Source organism: Pinus tabuliformis, chromosome 7, assembly GCF_031772625.1.
Source record: "Pinus tabuliformis cultivar Carrire ecotype Pingquan chromosome 7, CPIR1, whole genome shotgun sequence".
In the NCBI taxonomy this organism is placed as follows: Eukaryota; Viridiplantae; Streptophyta; class Pinopsida; order Pinales; family Pinaceae; genus Pinus; species Pinus tabuliformis.
In genome coordinates, this window is record NC_142293.1 from 1,261,895,186 (window position 1) to 1,261,922,934 (window position 27,749).

The window sequence follows — 27,749 nt, forward strand, 5'->3', positions numbered from 1 at the left end:
AAGGATCTCTCTCAACCAAGTCATATCTCTGCATGAGGGGATCCACATGTCAACACATGACGAGGATCTCGCACATCCAAGGCTCATCACTGCTTGGGGGGATCCACTTGTCAACACATGACAAGGATCTCGCATATCCAAGACTCATCACTGCTTGGGGGGATCCACTTGTCAACACATGACAAGGATCTCGCACAACCAAGGCTCATCATTCGTTACCACTATGAAAATTTGGAGACCCAAATCCCTAATGCAGCAAACTGATATTACTTCTCCTACTTGTTAATTCATGCAAGTTATTTATTGTGTTACACTGTAAATATAGAAGTAAATACGACTGCAACCTTCACTAATTAAATTATATGTGGAAACAAGAACTGAGCGAGAAGAAATAACCACACACAATTGACACCATTGATTTTGGACAAATGTCCTCGAAAAAACCTAATGTGGGAAAACCGGTGCAATAGCTGAGGGTTTGTATTATTATGCAGTAATTCTTAATACAATTCTTCGGATGCCCAAACTAGCAATCCTATATATAGATCTAACTGAACAAGAGATAGTGAGATGATCTCACCCTGTCACTGGAAAATCCGGCACTGATCTGCATTTGAGATGAGCCTTTCCGTTGTCTCTGTGCAGCACTGGATCACACCTATGCAGTTACTGTGTCACTGTTGTTGGGACTGTGCTGCACCTCCTCTTCATCTCCTACCAGCTGGAAACTTCGGCCCTCTAGCCTCCCGGTCTCACACCCCTGCTCCAACACTAGATCCCAACTGTTCCCCAGTAGAAATACAGACTCCCTCTGAAGCTCTGCGCTGCCTCTCCAGACTACTCTCTGCCCTCTCTGTCTTGCACTCACCGGAGCAGGAAAACTTCCTCCAGAAAACTATCCCTTCCCCTCACTGCAAGAATCTCCTCAATGATCTCTCTGGCTGCTCTGCGCGGCTCTCTTGAGAAATTGATCTCTTGATCCCGCTCGATGTATCTTCCAAATGCCCATCGAAGTCCTTATAATCTTCTCGTTGAGTAATCAACAACCTAGATTAAATTCTAATCAATGGCTCAGATCATATTGACTCGATCTCTGTGTTTTTCTAGAAGATTCACACCGAGTTTTATTAACACCCTTTAATTATTTTAATTGTTTAGACTTAGACATCCATTAAAAATAATTAATTATTTTAACAAAACTGTCTTTTGGTGGAATTTCCCAAAACGATTTTTGTGTAGTCTGGAATACATGTGTCCTAACCTCCTTACAAATTTTGAGGCTTAGAGCACATCCGATGCTACCAAAAATCAGCAACCACCCGCTTTAGAAAAGGTCACATCCATCAGTCCAAGTTTCTCTCTAAAAACCAAGAACTTCCCTTTCGACAAAGGCTTGGTAAGAATGTCGGTGATCTAGTCATCAATTGCTATATGATGGAGTCTTACTATTCCTCTGCACCATATCCCAAACATACTGATATTTGATCTCAATATGCTTGGACTTGTCATGGAATACGAGATTTTATGCATGTTGAATCCCACTCTTATTGTCACAGTAAATCACTGTTATGTCTAGAACATGCTCGAACAACTCTCCAAAGCAATGTTGCAGGAAGCGTCCCCCCCCGCGGTTCCAAGGCCCGAAGTGCGTGCCGTGTGGATGCATCCAGGAAGCGTCCTCGGAAGTGCGCTTTGTACGACACTTCGGCAGTATGAAGCATGGCACTTCGGAGGGCGAAGCGTACGCTTCCCGTACGCTTCCATACGATTCAGGAAAAGCGTTTAGAAAATCTTTTTTTTCAAAAAAAAAATTAATTTTAGGTGAGTTTGCTTGTTGGGGGTGGGTCCACCTTGGCTTAGGGTGAGGAATGAAGGCAAAAAAAATATAAAAAAAATATATATATATAAATATAGCAGATGCTCACTCATGGTAATGTTAAATTCTTAAAGTAAAAGTGACATTCTCCTTTATTTTTCATTTTCATCCTTTTACTTAAATTTTTAACATTACCATGAAATGACTCAAGATGTTTGAGAGTGGTTCCAACCTCATTGGACTTCATTTGGAGAAAATAGAATTTCATATCCTATTCAAAATTCAGCAGACTTAACAGTTTTCAAGAATTCAGGATCAATGGGATTGTGGCATTTCATTAGATTATATCAAGTATGAAGGTATGCGAGTAGCATTTAATCAAGAGCACCAAGCCCTATATGTACCCTAGTGTTGGTGGTGTTAATTGTTGAACTCCTTTGTCACGCAGCATGCCCTTAGCAAAAAAATACCTTTCAATCAAGTCAAAATCATCGATCAAGCATGTTAAGCTTTTTCTACCATATTTTAAGTCTTGAATTAGGTAGTTTGATCAAAATTGGGCATTGATGACTAATATCCCTAGACAATCGAGGTAGAGGCAAAGGCTAGACAAGAGGAGAAGAATCTAGATTCTAGATGGTTGATGCATCTAAATGGTTGATGCTCAAATAATTAATCATTAATGTACAATGGATGTTATATCTATCTTGATTTATGCAAAAATATGCATGTTTTCATGTCTTCTACAACTAATTTGGTATTTGGGATGTTTGTTTTGAGTATAAATGCAATATATATATATATAGCAAACGCTTCGCTTCCTAGATTTTTGGAAAATGACGCTTCCGCGTCCCCGCTTCCAAAAAATGTCCCCGCTTCGTGCAACATTGCGCCAAAGAGATTTCTCAGTTATACTGCCTCACAACTAGCCATGTTAGCAGCAATGTACTTAGCTTTAGCCATGCTAAGGGCTACAAAATTTTTCTTCCTGCTCATCCAAGGTATCATAGCAGATCCCAAGTTGAAGCAACACCCAGATGTGCTTTTTCTATTAGTAGAGTTACAAGCCCAATCAACATCTGAGTGTCCATGTAGTCTTATATCACCGATGGTATATTTCAATCCAAGATTGGTGGTCCCATGCAGGTATCTTAGCACATGATTTGCATCAATCCAGTGTGCATGAGATGGTTTAATCACATATTGGCTCAGAGTATTGACCGAAAAACATGTCTAGTCTAGTGTTCACTAAGAATAGCAGTGCCCCAATCAGTTGACGACAATGTTCCACCAAGACTCCGATGCGGGGAGACGCACAGGGGGGACATGTGGGAGTAACCTCAAATTTTAAATAAATTTCGGGGGTTGCAGGGGGACATCGGGGTATATCATGTGTATATATATATATATATATATATATATATACACACATATACACATATACGCATATACACATACACATACACATACACATACACACACACACACACACACACACACACACACACACACACACACACACACACACACACATATATATATATATAATTCAAGTTCATATTCATTGTTCAATACTGAAAGCATAAATATCAAAAAGGCTAATAGTAATATGGATACCAATACATTGAAAATTGAAATTTGATCCACACATGAAATTTAAATTCATAATTGAATTTAATAATGGCATACATTGATCCATCCTCAACATTCATTTTGATACATACATCATTCATATGACATACTCATTATTCATCCATACCATGAGATTCAATAAAAAAAATCAATAATGAAATATTCAAATACATTGATCCATATCATTCATCATTCTACAATCTGCATTGATTTAAAAATTAAATTCATCATTCATCATTCTAGAATCTAAATTGAAAGCAAAACATACTAGTATATTACCATATATTATACGCTAGACACTGAAGTTTTGAGGGGGGACGCCCAAACGCACCCCTTTTAGGGAGTCTTGTCCCCCACACTGGGGAAACACACTCCCCAAAAAAGGTGCGTGGAGAAACACACCCCCAATAGACTCCCCATCCCGGGTGCGTGGGGTGCGTGCACCCAACCCTGTGGAACGCATCCCCGTGGAACACTGGTTTACGATACTTAGAAGAATTTGCCAAATCAAGACCGATAGCTTCACCACATAGCTTCTTGAAGTTCATCTCCATTGGAGTATTCATGGATTTACATTCTATCATAGAAAATATTTCAAGAAGCTTCACAACATATTTTCCTTCAGAAAGGAAAATCTCACCAAGTTTCTGCCATACACCAAGACCTTGAAAGTAGTGCATTAAGTAGAGATCTTTTATTTCAAATTCGGAAGCTAACTCTCCCTTACACTAGAGAATAAGACGTTCACTACTTGTGAGAAATAAATCATCCACATATAATACTAAAATCAAAAGGCATACCTTGGACAATCTTGAAGTAAAGATTTGGATCTACATTACTTCTAGTAAAACCAAGCTTCATCAAGAATGTCAATGCGGGCACTGAGCTCTTTGCGCTTGCTTTAAATCATAACGGGCTTTCTTTGGTCTACACACGAGTTTTCTGGTTAGGTACTTCAAAGCCTTGTGGTTGCTCCACAAACACTTCTTCCTTGAGGTAGACATGCAGAAAAGTTGTCTTCACATCATTTGATGAAGAGACCATCCTTGGCTCACAGGTAGAGCCACAATGGATCAGATGGTTGTATAATGTGCAATCGGTGAAAAGATCTCATCATATCCCATTCCCTCTTTCTAAGAAAAACCTCTGAGCACAAATCTAGCTTTATACTTTTCAACACTGCCATCAACACCATGTTTAATTTTATACAACCATTTAGAAGACACAATATTTACATTAGGGTCTTGGAACCACTTCCCATACATCATTATGAATGATGGACTCATATTCTTTAGCCATTGCATCTTTCCACACTTGAGCCTTCACAACTTCTTCAAAAGTGCATGGTTCAGTTTGAATAATGTTGCTCATGATAACAACATATCCTTAGAACCGGCATGGTTTCTTGCTTTCTCTAAAGATTCCTCTAGGAGTAGCATGTTTATCAACATCTTGAAGGGTGTCACGAAGCCATAAAGGTCTCATTTTAGTAGGAGGATCAAAAGGATCCATGGGCTCCATGGTTCATCAGTTGTATTAGGTTCAGGCTCCAGATTTTCTTGTATCTCAAAAGCATCATAATGACTATCAACATTAGCAGGAGGAAGAGGAGTGTCTCTTGCCTTTCCAAGAGTTGCATCTTCATCAAACATTACATCTCTGTTAAACTCTGTATTTCTTGGTCCTGATACATATATTTTGTAAGCTTTAGAATTCTCACAATAGCCAACAAATGTACCTTTCTTACCTAAAGCTTCCAACTTGTTCCTCTTCTCTTTTGGGACATGGAAGTAGATAGGGCAACCAAAGATCCTCAAGTGCCCAACTTTGTGCTTTTTACCAGTGAAGACTTCTTCAGGAGTCTCATTGTTTAGAGCACGATGAGGAGATCTATTTTGAACATAGACAACTGTGTTCGTAGCTTCTCCCCATGGAAACTTTGGAAAAATCTGATAATGTAACATAGCTTTGACTGCTTCCATGATAATTCTATTCTCTCTCAGCCACACCATTTTGTTCATGGTTATATGGAATGGTGGTCCCTTTTTTGATTCTATCTTCTTTGCAAAAGTCAATGAAATCATTGGAAGTGAAATCTCTTCCATTGTCAGATCTGAAGATTTTAATTTGCTTTCCAAATTGTTTTTCTTCTAGAGCTTTGTAATCTTCGAACATGTTAAATTCTTGACATTTATTTTTTATAAAATAAATCCATGTCTTGCGAGAAAAAACATCCACAAAGATTATATAATACAAGTAACCACCCAGAGAAGTTATAGGTAGTGGTCCACATATATCATAATGTACAAGATGCAATATGATGCAAGAACATTAGACCAAGCTCGTGATGAAAAAATGGAGGGAGCTTAACAATGTGGTGCACTGGCCACACGTTGAGCTAGAAAATCGATTTTGCCACCTTTGATGAAATTTTAAATACTTAATGTAAATACGAAATTCGAATAAGTTGAAGAGTCTAGGAATGCAAGGGTCATTTTTGTTGTTGTCTTTTTGACTTCCCTCAGTTAGAGAGAAAGGGAAGCGAACTAGTTGCAAAGATTTGTGCAGAAAAGGAGGCATCGATTGGAGAAGAAGGGAGCTCTTCTCCTAACTCCGAGTCTGTAAGTTCGAAGTGAATGAAAAGAAGTTGCATTTGTGTGTACTCATAAAGTCTGTATTTTCCTTTCTTTGGTTCCCAATCGACCTATGCATGTGCCTTCACTTAAACATCAAAAGAATTTGTTCTGACCATTCATAAAATGCCTTGTGCGATCGAATTCAGCTTGGAATTGTAATTATATGTGTGTATTTCGCTTATTGTGACCTTTCAAACCAACCATATTTCGACACATTTTTTTTATTGGAGGGTGGCCCATTCATTAAATAAGGGAGAACCCGTGATGAGGAGAGGCAGGAGGAGATCATTCATGAGAGTGAGCGACGTGTTAAGACGGTTGAGAGTCAAGTCTACAGAAGACCGAGTCATTTTGTCTTCCAAGAGCCAAAAACAGAGTTTCTGGAAGCGCTACGAAAACATTTCGCAACGCCTACAGGTTTGTTTTTTAAAAATGCACTATGAAAATATTTCGCGCATTCTACAACCAATTAGTTTCCTGCACTGTGTTCGAGCTAGTTTCGTCTTTCAGTCTGCCCTGTGCCATCAATTTTTAGTATCAGAGGAGGTTTGAGCTAGAGCCACGTCTGTGGTAGAGCAATGTTTCACATTGGTGGTGTTGTCTAAGACAAAGGGAGATGGCGACGCGAGCAAGAAGAGCATGAGGTCGTGGAGGGAGACTAGTAGACAAGAGGACCCTGACGCTGGAGATGGCAGTAGATCAAAGGAAGAAGCTACAACAGAAAGGACAACACCTGTGGATGAAGCTCTGGAAGTGAAATTGTTGAGGTCAGTGTTAAGCTCAAGTTCGAGACCAAAACCTGAGTTGTCTACCTATGAAGGCAGCCTGGGTGTTAGGGTCCCACCCTAACCCCCTTATTTATGTAATGGGATCGAGTCTTAGTCAAGAGTCAATAAAGCCCATATTAATAATTGTAAGTCGTTAACCCGCAATTAATGACGGGACCACAGTTAGTTGCAAATGGGTCGTAGTATTAGATAGATGGTATTAATAAAACCCATGGTATTGATCCTTGGTATTGCATGTATTGATCCTTGGTAGAGATTCCCTGCGAGGAGCATCGTGTCTTATTTTTGTATCGAGCTCTGCTCTATTGGAGGTTGCCCCCTCGAAGAGGCCAGTGAACATTGCTTTCTGAATAATAAAATATTTGCTGTTATCTCTCACTGTTCTATGTTCTGGGTATCTTTCTTCGCCTATTCTGTATTTGGGTATCTTTCTTCGCCTATTCTGTATTTGGGTATCTTTTTGCAGGTTAAGAGCATAACAAGTGGTATCAGAGCACTTTCTAGGGCCGGTGGGATCTCCATTTCGCAGCAAATTTTTTTTTTTGGCTAGAGACGTGTTCCGGCGTCTTTAAACCATGGGATCTGTCGTTGAGCGCATAAACCTGCGGATTTGGGGAGGCATGCACACAGGAAATACAAGATGTGGTTACGCTTGTTGGACTCCCTTGTAACCCCTGTGGGTACCCCTTCGAGTAGTAACGCATTAGACAGAACCGCGTACGGACTGTCTTCCAAGTACCTTCTGGGTATATCGGAAGCCCCTTAGCTCCTCTGCAACCTCGCCATAGATAAACCTTCGACCGTCTTGCTGCTACAGTGCACCGAGAACAGCGCTTACCTTCTGGGTATATCGAAAGCCCCTTAGCTCCTCTGCAACCTCGCCATAGATAAACCTTTGGCCGTCTTGCTGCTACAATGCACCGAGAACAGCACTCGGAGAGATTACTTGCCCGTACGATAGGGTAGTCGGGTTGTACGGCTAAGGGTAGGGTTGATCCTCCTTAGTTAGAGCCCTGAAACATTGGGCCGAGTACTACTGTCAAACCCTTATGTATATTGCGATCTGTAGCACCTGACACTCCTCGAGACCATAGTTCCCTTTTCTATCTGGGGATCACGCATCATATCTGCCAGATCAGCGCTCAAAGAGGTGCAGCAGCAGCAGACATCAGTCCCGCAGATCTGAGTTAGCAGACTAACCATTCTGATCTATTAAATCCATCAGATCCACAGCAGCAGCGTGTTCCGCCGCCTAGAGCTATCCGATCCGCCATTCAGATCTCTCAGATCCACCAGATCTCAATAGTTGTCTGGGGTTCCTATACCGGGGTATAATTTTCGCAGGAATTTTGGCTGCATTGACATTTTGCGAATTTGGCGACTGCAGTATTCATAAGGAAGGAGTAAAACTCCATTAGGAATTTTCAGGAAAAAAAAAAGAAGAAAGAAAAAAGAAAAAAAAAAGAACACTATTGCTGAGGTTCATGAACTCAGTTCCAGGTGCATTTCAAAAAACCAAATACAATTTCACCCGCTTGCTTTCTGCATTTGAGCAATTCTTTTCTCCAAGTTCAATACACTGAGGTAGTGGTTAATACTTATTATGAGGTAGTGTATTACAAAGTCTTTTTATTTGTTACAATGGTTTTCTATTTTTCTAAAACCTGAGCAATGAATGATCTTGGATTTGAGTCTTTTGAGAGAAGTCTCCAAGGTGGTTATTGTTGTATTTGGGTTGGTGAGAACAAAGCATCAGTACTATCTTTATGTGACTATATCATTGGGTTCCTTGCTTGGCAGATTGGGTGACCTAGTTTTCTTACTAAGCTTGCTAGCTAGAGGTAGGTATGTTGTGTCGGGGCATTATGAAGAAGCTACGTGGAAGAAATATAACTCTCCTTCCTATACATTACTTGTAGAAGACCTGTGCTCAAAGGAAGGAAGCTAAAAGAGGGAACATTTTTTCCTTCATTAACATGACACAAAATTGTTTGATACTTCCATAACTCTCCTCAGACAAATTCAGGAGCTCCACCGGGACTGGAAATGGCGTTGGAGTTACAACAGATCGTGCAGGTTGACGTCCAGTGTGGTAACAAGTAAAATAGGGCAGAGCGGGGTGGAAACATATTATTGCTCTGTAGAAATCATGGAATAGAGAAAGAAAAGCTATGAAACTATTCCTCGAAGGGCAACATGGTCGCATCCCACTATATTTTCACACATAAATCTAATAAAATCACGCAGCCTTGTGTTGGAATCCAATATATAGAAATTCAAGGTGTAAATACCTCTGCAGGGCTCTCGTTGTAGAGATATGAATTAACATGGTCAAGAACCAGTGAAGCAGTTGTGGGTAGCTCTAAATCTACTCTCATATCTAGTACTATGACTCCATTTTCCATGAGTCTAGGGAAAGTCTACACATACCAAAAAAAAATAATCCTTTTTAGTAAAGATAATTGCTACAGTGATCAAGTGAAAGTAACTCACTCCTCAGTTGCATGCACTCTAGCCTATCTTTCATAGGGGGTTCGATTCATTATGATAGAATAATTCCAGATCCTAACTTGTTGTATAACCTACTTGCTATAGAAAGAATATGCTATGGAAAAGTAAGAGAGCCCAAGTTTGATAAACATATTCCAAGTTGAAGAGGCAGGCCTAGTAGCATAGTACCTCACAATCGTTTATGTAGTCTGCACTCGTTGTGATAGCAATCATCGTTTATGTCATCGTGTGAAAGTAGTCATCGTTTATGCCACCGCAACGTTACTATACACCTTCCTCTATGAAGGTTTGACAACCCCAGCATATACTACTGTGTAATTGTTCTTGCTAAGCATAAAATGTTCCTTAATTAAAGTTACATCACCATGGATACACAGTTGGAGTTGGCTGACAAAATATACAAGGACATATTTGGCTTGACGATTTCAGATTGCACACTTGGAGTTGTTCAGGATAACATCCAATGACATATTTCACGTGTCGATTTCCTTGGTTTTCGTGGGCATGCAAAGTGTAATCCATGCACGAAGGTGGGTTCTGTTTCTTTTTATGGGCATGCACATTAATGTGGTGGCTTTCATATTGACACATTCGAGGCTATAATTTCACTTTATAATATTTTAACCTCTTATAGAGGTGCAACTGATGTAATAAATGGCATGTTTGATTCCATTTCAATTCTTAGGAAGGAACGTTGGCCCTATCAAATGGCTAGGCAAGGACGCTGGCACGATCAAATGCTTAGCAAGGAACCAGAACTGGGGGTGCCACATTTATCTTATTTATTATACACTATCTCTCATTGCACTCCATTAGTCGAGGAGTCATGGTTTATATAGTCAAAACCTAATGAGAATGACATTTTTTCACCCCTCTGAACATTCACCTCAACGTTATGTTTGCTTTGATAGGTTAATTAAAATTTGATTCAAGATAAATGTAAACTCTTTTTTGTTTCCCTTTCGATATATGACATGTTACAACTACCTTATGGTACACCAGAGAAAGGATATATCTACGGGAAAGAACACACAATTATCCTCCGAGGACATGGTAGAATCCACAATTCAAAAGTTCCCATGCCAAACTCATGTGCAAGGAAACAATGGTCATTTTTAGACGTGACATAAAGATCGAGGCCTATGAAGGAAGAAGTGAAAAACGTGTAAGCGAGATTAAGAGATTCAGTTATATCCGCATATGCAAAAACGCTATTGAAAGGTTTCATTATACTTAATTTGTGATCATCTAACATTGCTCGGAATTATATTTCTACCAAATGTGGATTGATCAGATCTTTGAACTACAAAGAATTAATGGCACACACTTACAAGCAAGGATTCCCCTGCTTGAGTCATTGTGAAGCGCTAGGCTTCGTTTCAACTAACAAGCAACCCACTATTTACAATTTTAGATCTATTGGCTAGGGCTTGGTTTCAACTACCAAGCAACCCACTATTTACAATTTTAGATCTATTGGCTAGGGCTTGGTTTCAACTACCAAGCAACCCACTATTTACAATTTTAGATCTATTGGCTACGGCTTACTTTCAACTAACAAATAGCTCATTGTTCACAATTTCAAATATAGGGAGAAAACCATAATGGAATTCTAATAAAGTTTATATATGAATTTAAGATTATTTATAATTAAAATAAACAAAAATGGTTTTCTTACTTATATTTGAACAAAAAAAATCTAGGAATAGTTGAAGATTTAGCCTAGGCAAACTTTGGAGAAGAAAATTATTGACCAAAAAACAATTGAAGTAGCTTGAGAAAATGTAGTTCAACAACTTACCAAATTTTTTAGATAATTACAACACCTAAATCTTTGAAAAAACCGTAAATTAATTAGAATTACAATAACATCACATTAGATTACAATATCTCTTCTATACCTATCCACACAAACATTAAATAGTACTTTATTATTATTATATTAAACATAAATTAGAATAATAATTATGCATACTTCCAAATAAACCACCATAGATCCATCTTTACTCTGGATGTACCAAGCCCCGCCAGGGATCAAATCTTATCTTTTTTGACTTTATGCTAGTTGGCATATTAAGATATTTGATCCCTCTCGAGGGTTAGTAGATCTAGATTAAAGATGGATCTATGATGGTTTAATTTCACCCTTTATATAGTCTACATTCCATGTGAATACTATGGGTCAATACCATTGGTTCTCTATACCATGTGTCATCTTTATTTTTATTAATATTAATATTAGGGTTAAGAATGTTTTTTGCATAGTATTAATAATAATTTGGCGCATGGTATCTGGCCCATATGCTTCACCTAAATAAAACCTTTTTTTAGTATTTGTAAATATAAAGTGAGATCTACCCCATACTGGGTAAGTGAGATCTACCTCATACTGAATATCTACCAATTCACTATATACAATATAATTATAACAAATATACAATAATAACAATAACAATTTACTACATGCAAAGTAATTACAACAAAAAAAAAGTCACCTCATGCAAACTAATTACAACCGGAAAGTCACCGCATTCAAAGTGCAAAGGGTATACTACATAACATAATTATGTATACTCGTAACATATTTCTATCAATGTACTAACAATGTTACATTACTTATCACTCTCACATCCCATCGCCTATGTAAAATTGACTAATTTTTCCGTTTATTAAGCCAAAATAACGAGAAATTTTGTGTCATAAAAATTCCCATCCCATAGTATAATACTAAAATTTGCAAAAACTACTAAAATGCCTAAGGAAATGTGTATACTAAACATAGTGTTTGCATTAGACAAGAACATAAATAACCCAACGGATTTATACTCAAAGACTTAGACAACAATAGCGAGAATAATTCACAAAAATAGATAAATGGAGAAACAACAAGATTACTTAATCAAAAACAACAGAATAGATAAAACAATCACTGGAGAATAGAAATCACTTTGCATTACATAATAGGCTTGGGCCTTGGGTTGCTTTCATTGGCCAGAGAAATTACAAATTTATAGAAGTAGAAGAGGGATCTAAAATCCTATGTGTGATTCAGATGGAGATCTAGAATGATCTAGAAACCACTGGCAGTATAGGAGGATCTAGAATCCTGCATGTGATTCTAGAAACTAATAGTGGTGTAGAAAGATCTAGAATCCTCGAGATCTAAAAAAATCTGATCTAGAATCCTCTGTGAATTTGGCTTCACACTTAACAGTTTGCAGCAAATCTAAACCTAATGACATGCTATCAAATTCATGTTCAAACGAACCAAACCAAATTGCAGAAAGCAAAGTACTCTGTCATTGCAGAGTGATTTAACGATTAATTTTCAGAACGATTTAACGATTAATTTTCATTCGGAATGTTGAAAAGCTCACGCATCTGTTCAGCGGTTTTCCCTTTCAAGTCCAAAAGATTTGTGACCACCAGGTAGTGGGCAGCCTTTGTAACTTCAAACAGTATGGCGCGATCTTCTACAAGAGCTTTCACGAACTCCTCATCCCACGTTTTGACGGCATCAAGCGATACAGTGGGGGCATCAAGAACATGGTATCTGCAATATTGAATAACGCGACGCAGAATCTTGGCAGAAACGAGAGGCAAAGGAATGGTAATGTTGGTGCCCAAGTCCCCCATCATTCTCTTTATGATGCCTGAAGACGATGCCACCTCTGTTTCCACCTCAAATATTTTCCCATCGCAGCTCTGCAATTTCACAATATCATTGTTATTATTATTGCATACTTCCTCGGCCATCGGCGTGGTTGATTGATCCATGATCTGAGCAAGTGGACAGATAGGCACGATGAAGTGAAAAAGATTGGATTGCTCTGAGATTGCGATGAAGTGAAAAAGATTGGATGATAGTAGCGAGATTTTGTTACAATATTTATATAGAGAGGGGAATTCATATGAATGGAAAAAGTAACGATCACGGATTCTTCCATATTTATATAGAGAGGAATTCATATGAATGGAAACAGTAACGATCACGGATGGTACTCTTCCATATTTGCGGCCGACACAGGTGGCTGCCATGTAACGGCGGTTATTTAGGACCCTTGGGTTACAATGAGATCAATCGGTTAGGACCGCAGCTAATTTTTGGTTGCTGCGGTGGTTTGTTCCCATAGTTCCGAGGGAGGGTAATCTTCTTAACCGGATTCAAATTGGTCCTATGATTTTGACTCCTTGACATATGGGTAAAAGGTGCATATTCTCTTAGTGGGTAATCTTCTCAACCGGATTCAAATTGGTACTATGATTTTGAATCCTTGACATATGGGTAAAAGGTGCATATTATCTTAGTGGGAACTTTTCTTGGGGCATTGGATAAGGAAATCGTAAATTTGATTTGGTGAAAGAGTTAAAGCTATTAAGTTCAAGGTGATGGTTTTGGTGCCTTATGATATTAGAGTGCATGAATTATATGTGATAAAGTCTTTCAAAAGGTTTAAAATTCTTGAGGATTCTCCATTGTAATGTGTTGCAGAGTACTTTAGACTCATGGTTTATGCATATAGTTTTGGTGGAGAGTGGTATTAGAGTCCATGGATTACATGTCATGGAGTCTATTAAACGAGTTAGGGATTTCCCATTGTAATTTGTGGTAGAGGGCACATGATTGCATTTAAGCCATATAATAATAATACTAGTAGCTAGTTTTTCTCAGTTTGGGTTTTCTAGGGGTTGCTTCATGCCAAAGCATGCTTTCATTTAAGTCATAGGGATCTCGAGTTGAAATATGTTTTATGGGTTATTGTTGCTATAATAATTTTCTCTCACATTATCTTTAATAATAATAATAATAAATCTATAAGCTCGTTTTTTTGAGTTTACCTTTTCAAGGTTGAAATCTGTTTAATGTGTTATTGTTGTTATAATTATCTTCTCTCACATTATCTTTATTTCTAACACTTGAGTGAAACCTATTCACATATCACCTATTCACATATCATAATAGCCTGATCGACGTTGCCTTTGAAATCGTTGCTAGATTGAACAAAACCTTAGTCAACACTCAAGACACCCAAGTCTCGTGATTGACGTTTCCTTTGGAATCATTACTATATTTAGTTTTAATTGATTCATATAATATTTATTTAATTTTGTAAGAGGTTAAATATTCTACAATTTCCATTTATTCTAGATGATTGTTTTTAAAGTAAATCTGATTTCTTTGAATTCCACAAATTATGTTAAATGAGAAACTTCCTCCTTATTACTCTCTTCTCCATCAACCTAAGTGATGTTTCAAGATTTATATTGGTGGGAGGATATAGGGAAGTTGTTTTGTTGAGATCCCATGGGAAATGATCATGTTACCAAACCTATAACCAATATAAGCATCTATAGTGGCCAAGCATGGCCTTACCAAGATTAAAGGATATCCTACCATAGAAGACTTGGATTGAAGGACCATGAAGTCGATGGGATATCCCCATGAATGTACTACGATCACTACATCTTCCAAGATTACTTTTATTTTAATAGTTGATCTATCAACAATTTATAGCACTATGGGGGTCTTCCTGAGATCAAAAAGTACTAGAGATTCCATGGTTTCATGAATCATAACATTGATGGAATCCCTAAGGTCAATCGATGTGATTGTGATGAGAGTATGGTTGATATACACATTAACCACTAGGCTCCTAGGGTTTGAGTACTTTGTCATGAGAACTCCCCCATCATAAGGTATGATAGCTTTCCCATAACGTGAACAGTTTGAGGATCCTTTCCTTTTCTATTGGGCTTCCTTAGAAACAACTCCCTTATCAATTTCGACTAAGTAGGAATATCATTGATTTCTTGGAATAATGATATGCCAACACACATATTTGTAAGCTCACCTTGAAGATCAAATTCAGGATGACTAATTTGTTTCTCTAGGTACAATCTTTCTAGGTAAGGAGGAACCCATGGTTCTTGGTGAACTTGGTTTATTCTTGAGGTATCTAGAGACTGAACCGGTTCCATTTCTTTATTCAGAATTTCCTCATTGAGATCTTCAATATGTATAATAGGATGTTCTTTGTTTAAGGTCTTCTGTAATCTCAAGTGAATATCATGGCAATCTAAGGAAGAGAAGGAGTAAGTTGGGTAAGTTGTAAGCCCACTACCATGGCCTAGTTGGGATGCCTTACCATTATTGGGGATATAAACAAGGTAAGCAAGTAGTTGTGGTCAAGGAGGGATGATGTCAATGGTTGCATTAGTGTAGAGGGAAAATTTTGTACATGAGTTTGAATTATGGCCTATTGAGGCCCTCCAAAATTGGGATTCATCAACCCTTGTTTCCAATCTCACACTACTAAATATTGACCGAATTTACGATGACACTTTGTCATTTTTGCAGAGATGTTTCGTCACTATAATGAAAAAGGAGATTTGAGGAAACATCATTTTCAGTGCAGTTGTAATTTCAACATCTTCTTTTTCATCAAAATTATGATGATAGTAATCATCGACTGTCTGAAATCTGTTCATTGAATATACTCATCAACATTTTGTTGAAAGTTTGATAAATGCTCCTATATATTTGTTGCAAACCATCATCAGATGACCTGCTGAAAGTCAACTTTTTTTGAAAATTTTCCCATTGTGACAACATACTATGTTGTCAAAAATTGCATTAGAAGATTGTCGTCAGTGAGAATTTTACCGAAATATTTTCTGACAAATTTGCGATCGTTATGATGTTTGTGTTGTCCAAATGTGAGTCGGAAGATCAACAATGCTGCAAAATTTTCGGAAAGATATTACGACAAACCTACCATGGTTGCGATGTTTCTACCATTAGAAAGGGGGGTCAAAAGAATGATGTCATCATATATTTTTAAAAATATATTACAACGAACCTCCCATAGTTGCGACATTTGTGCCGTCGGAATGGGTGTCCGAACGCTGACACTAGGACATTGGAAGGCCAAGGGAATTTTGAAGGAAACGACATTATAAGACTGACATCATTGGAAATTAAAAAATGAACGAGCTTCCATCTAGATATTCAGAGGCTCTAAATAAAACTCTTTGTTAACTCAGGCACATATAAGATTAAATGTAGTTCAAAACATCACCTTATGTATAGTGGAATGGAGTTTTTTAGAGAATAGAAAAAGGTCCTATATAGTCCTTGATGCCAACATTGTTGTTAAAGTTTATGAAAATACTTATAAGAATGGTCCTCCACAAAAAAAAAAAAAATGCCTCTAATGTTATTTTTTAGAATGATTTACACAAACTGCTTCAAAATGACACTTTAAGGGAGTAACTAGAATGAGATGATTCATGACCATAACAATTACCCCATAAAAGTTTGAAATTCAATGAGTGCCTGAATCCCCTCCCTGTAATTGATTTCTAAGATAGTGGAATGTATGGTGAGCAGAAAAGGGTGGGCTTTACAATCAATCATAGTCACTTTGAAAATAATGGGGAATTAAGAGATCATTATACCTAACAAGCCCTTGTCAATATTGAGGTTGAGGCATAGATACATGGAAACCAACCTTTATATGAGAACTCTTTTATTTGAGTAAGGGAACAACAACTATAACTTAAGGTTGTAGTAGCAGTTCCATAAAATAATCCCTTGTATCTTGTTGGAGTGACTATGTGTTAAAGTTGCAACAATTGATGCTTAAGATTGCATGAGCTATGACTTGGGGATGTAGCATCTGCTACTTGGAATAATATATATATATATATATATATATATATATATATATATATATATATACACAAGAAAATATATATATTAAGATATCATTATACTTGAAAAATTCCTTTTCAATATTGAAGTTGAGGCATAGATACACAGAAACAACATTTATACGATAATTCTTTAATTTTAGTAAGGGAATAGCAATTGTAACTTAAGGCTGCAACAATGGTTCCATAAATAAGTTACTTGTATCCAAGTGCAACAATTGTGCATTAAAGTTGCAACAATTGTGGCTTGAGGTTGTAGGAGTTGCGACTTAGGGATGCAGCATCTACGACTTAGAATAAAATAGTGTATATATATATATATATATATATCATTATACTTGACAAGTCTTTGTCAATACTGAAGTTGTGGCATAGATACATGGCAACAACCTTTATACAGGAATCCTTTTATTTGAGTAAAAAAATAACAATTTCATAAAACAATGGTTGGCATTTAGTTTCAGTAAATGTGTGTTAAAGTTGTAACAATTTTGGTTTGAGGTTGTAGGAGATGTGAATTGGGGATGCAACGTTTATGACTTAGAATAAAACATATATATATATATATATATATATATATATATATATATATATATATATATATATAGCCATGACAATTCCTTTTCAATTCCTTTTTGTATCGAGTTGGAGCAATTGTGTGTTAAAGTTGCAACAATTGTGGCTTGAGGTTGCAAAAGTTGTAACTTAGGGATGCAACATGTGTGACTTAGAATAAAACATATTATATATATAGATATATAAACATATATATATATATATATATATATATATATATATATATATATATATATATATATATATATATATATATATATATATATATATATATATATATATATATATGCATGTGTGTGTGTGTGACGATAATATTTATTTTTTTTTTATTATTATTATGTTTTTCTCTTTTTAACTAGTGTGATAAAAAATAAAAATACCCAGTCGTAGGTGTGGGTGCATTTGGAAAGGTATGGAGACTAATCGATTCAGAAGATACATGGCATCAACACCCAACTCCATGTCTATTTTTTGAATATGGAAAACACATAATAAGAGATTCATACCTAGATAGATTAACAAACTCTGCAAAGTGGTATTCACCTATAAATTCCAATTTTCTTCTCTCTTAATCAATTGTAGCATCATGTTTGGCTTTGAGCATGGTTAACCCTTTCTTTGACATCAATGACAAACCTCTCAACAACACCATGAAAACTACAAAAACCCTTGCTACAATTATAAAGCTCGATTTGTCCAAAGCCTTTGATAGGGTAATTGGATGTATTTGATGCTCATTATTCTTTGATCTAGTTTTAATTTAGAGTTTTTTCAATTGGATTGGCGTTTGTCTAAGCTCATCATATTTATATGTAGTTATCAATTGGGTCAAGCTTTATATTTTTCAAATCGTCTAGGATACTACGATGCAAGTTTGTACCTCGAATCCTTTGATGTTTCTTATTATTAACAAGGACCTCAACAATTCTAGAAGGCAATCAGAGGAGCTTTATAAGCCATTAGCAAATGCTATTATTTTGATCACTCAGACATTTACATATGCTATTGTTTAAAAACCTTCTATTGGTGGATGATGCTATTCTATTTCGTGCAGGATATAGTAAAGAGGCCTAGTATGTGAAGCTTCATTAGAGCTCTAAACTCATTTGGGGTTGCATTGGGCATAAAATTAAACTTACACAAGTCTACCATCTCTTTCAATGATTTGAAGGATATGTTAGAAAGAGAAATCAACCAAGTGCACTCATTTCAAATACTTGGGATTTATGCTAAGATTTAATGACTAGAGGTATGAATATTGGTTCTTTCCATATCAAAAAGTGGGGAAAATAATCACAAGATGGTTATCCTTGGGTGCCACATTAACCTTAATAGATTCCATACCACAATATTACACTACAATAAAAAAGGACATTGGTGAGGGTCAAAAAATGTCACCATAAGATCATTAGTGACGGTCAAAAGAGCCTCTGTCACCAAAAATTGAACATCACCAAAGGTGGCATCGCCAAAAGTCTAGATGTTGTGGTGACATTCAAGGTTCATCATCAATAATGATTTATAATGACAGATAGTGACCATCACCATTTCATATGAGTAATGGTGACGAATCTTGGCCTCTGTTACAAAAAAAATTGAACATCACCCAAGGTGGTGTCACCAAAAGTATAGGCGATGTGGTGACATTTAAAATCCATCACGAATAATTATTATAATGGCATACACTGACCCTCACCATTTCATATGAACAACAACTATTTATAGTGATGTTCATTTCATGGTTGTCACTATTGATGCATATATATCGTGGCGTTCGTTGACCATCACCATAAGATCAATAGTGATTGTCAAAAGAGACTATGTCACCAAAAACTTATTGTTGTCATTCCATATCAATATCAGGTGATGATGGAATCGAACCACCAACCTCCTGCTTGTAAAGCAGGTGCTCTTCCATTGAGCTAGCACCCTTTAAAAAATTAGACTTTAGAAAATTAGACCTTGAAGTTTTATAAGTTATAAACTCTACAAATTTCATTAAATTATAAACAATTTTAAAGTCTTAGCAATATTTTACTAAACAAGTGAAATAACATCGAAGCTACATGCATCTACCTAATGGTTATGGAAGTTGTGAAAAATGGGTGGAAGGAAAAATGGTTATATATAAAATACTCGAGAGCGAGTTTCTCATTCCCTCACTAGTTCAAAGCTTTTGGAACTGGGTGGCATGATTTCTATTTCCCTGGAAGCCAAGATACATATTTTCGTGTTGATTTGAGTTATGTGTTCATAAGGGCTTGGTTTTCCTTTTTCAAAGTTGGACATGTTGATGCATCTTTCTAGGTTATTTTGCTGCCAACCTGGACGAGTTTAGCCACTATTTGGATGCCATAATATTGTTGTGCGTTGAGGCTACATATGACTCTAAAGAAGCTCGCTTTTGTGTCTACTGGGAGTTGTGTTGGGACATGAGCCTTTGTTGGTCATTTGGGTATCTGTGGTCTCTTTCTAGTGACAAAATCCACTAATTATTCTCAATTATCAACTACTAGATTAAGTGGTCTATTGTACCTCGGAGTTCTTGTTTCATATTTTGCACCTGGGCAGTATCTTTTTCCTTAAATAAACGTTGGGATGTAACTCAAGGTGGATTGATATCTATTTTTGTGTCTTTATTATTGGTTACCTCTATGATCTATTCATTGTCTATTCAAGTTTTCAAATGAGAATAAACTAGTCTGTGAGAAAAAATTGTTGTATGACAACATTAATTTAATTTCTGAAAATATAAGTTTGTCTTAAAGGTTTGTTGATACATGTGAGGTCCTAAATACATAACCCAAAGGCATAAATTATAAATTTATCACCTATAGCAGCATATAACCAAACTTTTTGATGAAAAGCATCATTGAAAAGGACACTCAAACTTGGAAATTTTTATAGAAAAATTGGAAGTATTCTTAAAGTGGGATATTATAGTGGTACCAGATCTAATTTTCTTAGCTAGCAATGGGTCTCAAACCAAGAAGTATCAACAAAGGGGAGGGAATTCCAAAATGTTTTCAAATCAAGAAAAAATCTCATAGAAATTCGATGAATATAGTGATGTTTTCCTAAAGATGATAGAACTTATGGAAGCATGGGTATCATCAAAGGCAACAAGGAGGAAAAATGATTTCAGAACTAAAGACTTAGCACACATAATCGAAGGGATAGATAAAAAGGAGACAATAGTGGAGGATCGAGAGGCAGATGAAGCTTTGAAAAATGAATTTGAAGGGAGAAAAGGAATAGTGAATGGTGATTTTGCATAAAGCTATGCTTAGAAAACATTTCACTTGAATGGAAAAGTGCGTGGTCAAGTGACAAGACATGATTTTTATCCTGATATTAAGGTTTTCACTACCAGTTCTACCGTCGGGGAAACTTCTAAACTCCCACAACTGACTAAGAAAGTAAAAAATTTGAGCCTACAAATATTTGATCAAATTCAATTTTCTATCCATGGAGCATTAAGTAACATTTCACTTGAATGGGAAAATTCATGGTCAAGTGAAAAGACATGAGTTTTATCCTGATATTAAGGTTTTCACTACAAGTTATACCATCAGGGAAACTTCTAAACTACCACAACTGACTGAGAAAGTCACAAATTAGAGCCTACAAATCTTTGATCTAATTCAATTTTCTATCCATGGAGCATTAAGTAAGAACCCTTGTCATCTCAACCATTATGATTTTCATAGGGAGCGGAAAGCTAACATAAGAGAAACTCTAAACTTGTCCTAACCATAAGCTATGGATCTAAGATAGGGGAACAATATTCCAAACTGTCTAAAAGCACAACCACAGTTTTTGATAGGGGTAAGAATGTAGTTGAGAGTAAGGAGAAACATAAGGGAAGATGGGGTCACAAGTTGAATGGACCATCTCAAAAAGGGAGTCACTGTGGCCACAAAAAAATGAGTTCTCTTCGAAGGCAACAAAAATCCATTTCAAGGCCTCAGGGGTTTGTTTCCAACATGGAACAATGATATGAAGATGGTGTTGCATCTATTGCATGTAGATTAGGATGGGTAATAAAAGTCATTGTTCTTGCCATTGTTTTTCGAGAGTCATGTATGCCTAGATCCCCAAATAATTTGATCAATGATGATGATGATGGTGTTTCTTGGATAAGCCTTGGTGGTGAGAATCCCTCGATTCGAAGAAATTCATATTCCCAGACAGGACGAGCTCTAGAGCTCAAATCATTGACATCTTTCAGACAAACTCCAGCTAGTGAACTCTATTAGATTGCACCACAATGGGTATTTGAATACAAAAGGCTTGTGTAGGATAACAGTAGGCAGGTTTGGAAGGTAGCACATGATGATATGGCTAATCTTTCTTTTACTATTGGGATATGTTTTGGTCCACATTTGACATTTGTAATAGGTGCATGGTGGTTAGGTCAGTTTGATCCCTCCACAAAATTATCTAAAGTTGTAAAGCGATGCTTCTAGGTGGCCTTTCCAGTCCAAGAGAAAAAATTAGAAGCTATGATTTTCTGTGGTAATGAGATTTTTCACTACTTGGATGAGAACTTGAAGCTTATGCCACAAACAATATATGACAAAATAGCTCTAATAGAAGAATTGAAAGAAATGCATGAGATTTTGTGTCATCCTCTTTGCTTGCATTATCATCTCTTCTTGATGTTTTTATTGGGACATATATACAAAGGTCAACTTCTGAAAATGGAAGTTTTTCTAATGGTATTCATCTAAAGAATGTTATAAAGGCAAGATCTGGAGCTATCAAAGCAGCAGAGAGGATTTGTTGTACTCACAAATTCTTTCAGAGAATTTTGAAGTCACAAAGTTGTAGAGTTCATAGGGTTGTCTACCAAGTGTTGTTGAGTTTTGTGAAGTACGTTCCCCAAGTTTTTAGCAAGGGAGACATGAAATTCCAACAAGTATTGTCCTTGGACCATTTCAAGAAAGCATCCAACTTGTCATTCTTCTATGTGGAATATGTTGTTGTTATTTACAGGAAAGTTTACGGAAGCTTGGAGGGTTGCTCATCTTCAGAAAGTCATATTACCTCGAGTATGGTGTTTTCTTAGACCTGATTGCTATGGGTCAAAACAAGTGTCATATCCCTGCCTGCTACCTATGTTAGGCTCTGTTCCTCCTAGTACAATTTCGAAAGAACAATTCTTTATTGATTTCTTTCGAGGCCTTTGGGAAGGGAATTCTATGTGTCTTAATCCACCGGCTAATCGAGTTGCTCTTTTTAGAGCCATGAAAGAATGATTTATGTGGACTGTAAACAATGCATCAAGGTATGTCAAATATGGGTTACGCTCTATTGAAGTTTTTCATGTTAGACTTATTGAATACATTATTTTTAATCTTTTATCGTATGGCTACATCACAAAGGAAAATTATATATCAATAACGAAGCACTAGTGGGTAAAGATGATGCTTTAGCCACAAAGAGTATCCAAACTGCAACACAAAACATCCAAGTTAAGCCACTTCCCAATTATTCCAAGAGTTTCATGCAGGAGTCGAGGAACTATATTATTGAAATTTTATCAAGCATCTCTACTTTAGATCTTAGCTTGCTTCATGCCTTCAGTGATCAGTTCCAAATATAATCGCTAAAAATCATTCAGCTATTTGGAGATGGTGCATCACTTGAATGCAATTGGCGCATGGATCAATTTTTAGAATTTTTCTCTTTATTGGGAACATGTTTGATGGACAAGGCTTTGGGAAAAGAGGAAAAACCCTTGCAATCCTGCAAGCCATGACTGTGGGTATTACTCACAATTCCCATATAAGTATGCTTCCTTGTGGTTACTCATCAAATTTGGGGCCATGTCTATCAATGATACTTCATGCAACATTTAAAGTACCAGAACTAAGACAAAAGACACATATATTTTCTCCAAGGGGACGAAGCTTGATGGGGCGCCTTGATGATAGTAAAGCATTGAAGCAAAGAGAGATGTTCATTCAAGTTTCTTGCACACCGGGAAATAATAGATTCCATGATTCATGGTATTTTTCTTTCACTCAAAACCACCGGAGCTCTAGAACAAATCTCAAGGAAAAATAGTTGTGGTCAAAAAATTGTGCCTTCACCCATGTGATGTAAAAAACATGTATGTTGTGAACACTCTCAAACTTCATCATATGGTCGATTACATATTTTTTCTGCAACAAGGTGAAGGGTCTCATCCAGATAAGTGTTCAGGAAGTGATTTGGATGGTGGTTTATATTATATAAGCCTGGACAAGTTCCTAATTCCATCTCAACAGAACTGGCCCAAGGACTATAACGCTCCTCCTATAGGCTTATTAGATCATGGTGTTACAATTGAGGAAATTCAAAAATATTTTTCAAATCTTATGCTTAATGAAACATTGGGAGTTGTGGCTAACAGTCATATTGTGTTTATTGATTACAGTAAAGAAGTATTGAATCTATGGATAAAAACTTGTAGGAAAGATGTGTCAACATTGTATTACTTCCTCCATGGTGGTATGATCCCTAATAATATAATATTTGATGGAAACAAGGAATTTAAAGGAGTTGCAGTTCAAAAAGGGTGGTAATAGAATTGGACTTCTAGTATTTCTCATAATGTCAACAAGGATGCTGCCAATAAGATAACAACATTGACATTTCAACCAATTTCATGACATCTCAAAAATTGTTTGGTAGCTTGGGGCACCTCTTCTAAAAATCGTTTGGCAGCTAGACTTATTGAATGCATTATTCTTAAGCTTTTATGGTATGGTTACATCACAAAGGAAAATTATATATCAATAATAAAGCACTAGAGGATAAAGATGGTGCTTTATTCACAAAGAGTATCCAGAATGCAACACAAAACATCTAGGTTAAGTCGCTTCCCAATTATCCCAAGAGTTTCATGTAGGAGTTGGGGAAATATATTATTGAAATTTTATCAAGCATCTCTACTTTAGATCCTAGCTTGCTTCATGCCTTCAGTGATCAATTCCAAATAGAATCACTAAAAATCATTCATCTATTTGGTGATGGTGCATCACTTGAATGCAATCAATGGATGGATCAATTTTTAGAATTTTTCTCTTTATTGGAAACATGTTCGATGGAAAGGGTTTTGCCCAACAGAGGCAAAGCCCTTGCAATCCTGCAAGCCATGACTGTGGGTATTACTCATAATGCCCATATAAGTATGTTTCCTTGTGGCGACTCATCAAATTTAGGGCCATGTCTATCAATGAAACTTCATGCAGTGGCTAAGTTACCAGAACTAAGACAAACGACACATATATTTGCTCCAAGGGGACGAAGCTTGATGGGGTGCCTTGATGATAGTAAAGAATTGAAGAAAAGAGAGATGCTCGTTCAAATTTATTGCACGCCAGGAAATAATAGATTCCATGATTCAGGGTATTTTTCTTTTACTCAAAACCATCAAAGCTTTGGAATTAACAAAGCTCAAGGAAAAATAAGTGTGGCCAAAAAATTGTGCCTTCACCCAGGTGATGTACAAAACCTGTGTGCTATGAACACTCTCAAGCTTCATCATATGGTCGATTATATATTTTTCTTGCAACAAGGTGAAGGGTCTCATTCAGATAAGCGTTCAGGAAGTAATTTGGATGGTGGTTTATATTATATAAGCTTGGACCTTCAAAAAATCTTGTCGTTTTGGTAGTAATTGTTATCACCCCAAGAAACTCACCTAGGTTGTATATTAGTGATGCTCAAGAACATTAAAAATTCAACAGTTTTGTTGGATAAAATGATGGATAAATGGAAGATGTGCAGCACCTTTAAGCCAGATAACCACTCCTATTATGATTTGCCCCAGACATGGGTGAAGATCCCCAAACTACAAGGCTTTCAACCACTAACTACTCGCAGCTTAAAGTAAAAGTGATGATGGAGAAGACTGATTGCACCAGCAGATACACAGTGCTCTGTGATGGCCAGCTGCAACTGGTTAGAGGATCTGTAAGACTATTATTCAATAAACAGTGAGGATGACAACTCTCTGTTATTAGAACAATAGCAACCTGTAAACAATTTTCAATGAACCACTAAATTTTAACATAGAGGTGGGATGACAGCCCTTCAAATGCCAAATATTCACAGCACATCAACAAAATGCAAAGCAGGATGGTGGGCTCCAGTATTGTAGCAATAATGCTACAACTCCTGGAGCTTCCTGTCTCTTAATTTTATCAACCCGGTAGTTCGTACAAACTTGGAAGTGACGGTGCTGTATGCACAAGTACTAGCTCTTGTCGTAGCTGTCACTTGGTCAGCTGGCACAAGTCCGCTAGGGCTCAAGCCAACTTCTATAGGCTCACAGAAGAAGCTTTATGAATGATGGACGAAAGCTAACTCAAGGGAGACTAGTCTAATTGCAGAAAGTAACTGGAAGCCAATAAAGCATGAAAACCCTAGTAAACCCTAATTTGACTAGCTAGACCCTTACAATGCAAAATTGTGAATGAAACTACTACCGATGATGCCATTACTTGCAGTGAACTGAAATACATGCATCTAAGCTACTTGCATCTGAAAAATCATGTTTTTGTACTTTTTCATTAAGTGGTTGGATTTATTGTGATGATGCTTTTGATTAGGGTTTGGTTGTGCAAGAGCAGTTGGAATGGAAGGAAAGAATGGGCAAGGTTCGGATGGCTAAGGGAGGTCCCAGAGGGTCTCCAGCATCAGTCCACAGAAGCCTACCATGTTCGGATGCTCAGCAACCGAGTTTGCAGGTTTCTACAGGAAATCTGCAGGGGATCCTACAGGAAACTCAGGGGTTTCTACAGGAAGTCTGTGCAATTCTACAGGATGATTGGCCGTGGAAGTTTTGGAAGATGGTGAAGTTTTGGAGTGGTGTGGAAGGATCGGTGAGATGGAGATGGAGCTGGTGATGGCTCAGGAGCAGAGAAATCAGATGGAGGAAGAGTGCATGCAGAGGTTTGATGATTGGAAGGATGGGATCAACGAAAGTGTAAGTAGATGGAGCTAAGTGAATAATGGATGAGTTGGAGGGTAAATGAGGTGGACAGAGGCTGAATAGGACTTGAGGAGAGATCAAGATGAAGAAGAAGAAAGTGGAGTGATAAGGAGCACCGTAAATGAAACAAATGACTTATGCACCAAAACGAGAAGTTCATTAACCTATGATAACTGTGCCATGAAACCTATGAACAGAAATGGAAAACAAGAAATGAAACTTATGCGTGGAAGTGAAATGTAGAAGTACGGTTCAATGTCAAAAATGCATGGATGGATCTTCAATGAAAATGTTTATGTTGCAGCTTGCATGGAAAAGAGAAGAACTGCGTTTCTTTTTGGTGGTTGGTCATGGACTGCACCCCAATCCCTAACAGAGATGGCAGTGAGCCTTTACAACCTTTTTGCTGGAGCTCCAATGATTTATAACTATCCTCCCATCGAACTTAAGCAACTGAAAGCACATCACCATAAACTAATCCTATCTGAACTTATGAAAAAGACTAAACTAACAAACTGTAAATTCGAATTGCATGTGAAAGTAAACAAACTCAAAGTGTTGGAACGAAATGCAAACACATTACAACACCGAGGAGATCTATTGCTCTCAGGTTGGGCCCTAACCTGAGAGCTATAGCTCCCTTAGAAACTCAGAATGAGACCAAAATCTGACTGCCTTTATTCATAAACGAAAGTCTGATGACATGCCAAAATGGCTTACAAAACCGAGTTGTAGCTCGTACTTCCAAATTACAAGAATAATCCCAAGGTTCAAAAAGCTTCTATCCAAGGCTACGGCCTCAGTATTTATGCAAAAACTATCATCCAACAGGTGTCCTTGATTTTAGGAGCTCGGCTGTCCAACTGAAGTTTGACTGTTGATCCTGTAGGATAGTCATAACTACTGTTCCTGTAGAACAGTTATAACTGTTGTTCCTATAGAACAGCTGGCTGCTTCTAAGCTCGGTGGGGAGATGGATTGGAGCTCGGAGCTATGGTGGGAATCACGAGGAAGGTCCCCAAGACCGTGGACATCCTCTCCTAAAAACCAGCAGTGCCACCTCATTGTCTCCTTGTCTCCTTTCTCGTTGT

At 37.1% G+C, this 27,749-nt stretch overlaps 1 pseudogene; it reads right to left on the minus strand.

Moving 5' to 3' along the window:
- Positions 1–12,728: 12,728 nt before the first annotated feature.
- LOC149252010 (uncharacterized) lies at positions 12,729–13,139 on the minus strand (annotated as a pseudogene).
- Between the last annotated feature and the right edge of the window lie 14,610 nt (positions 13,140–27,749).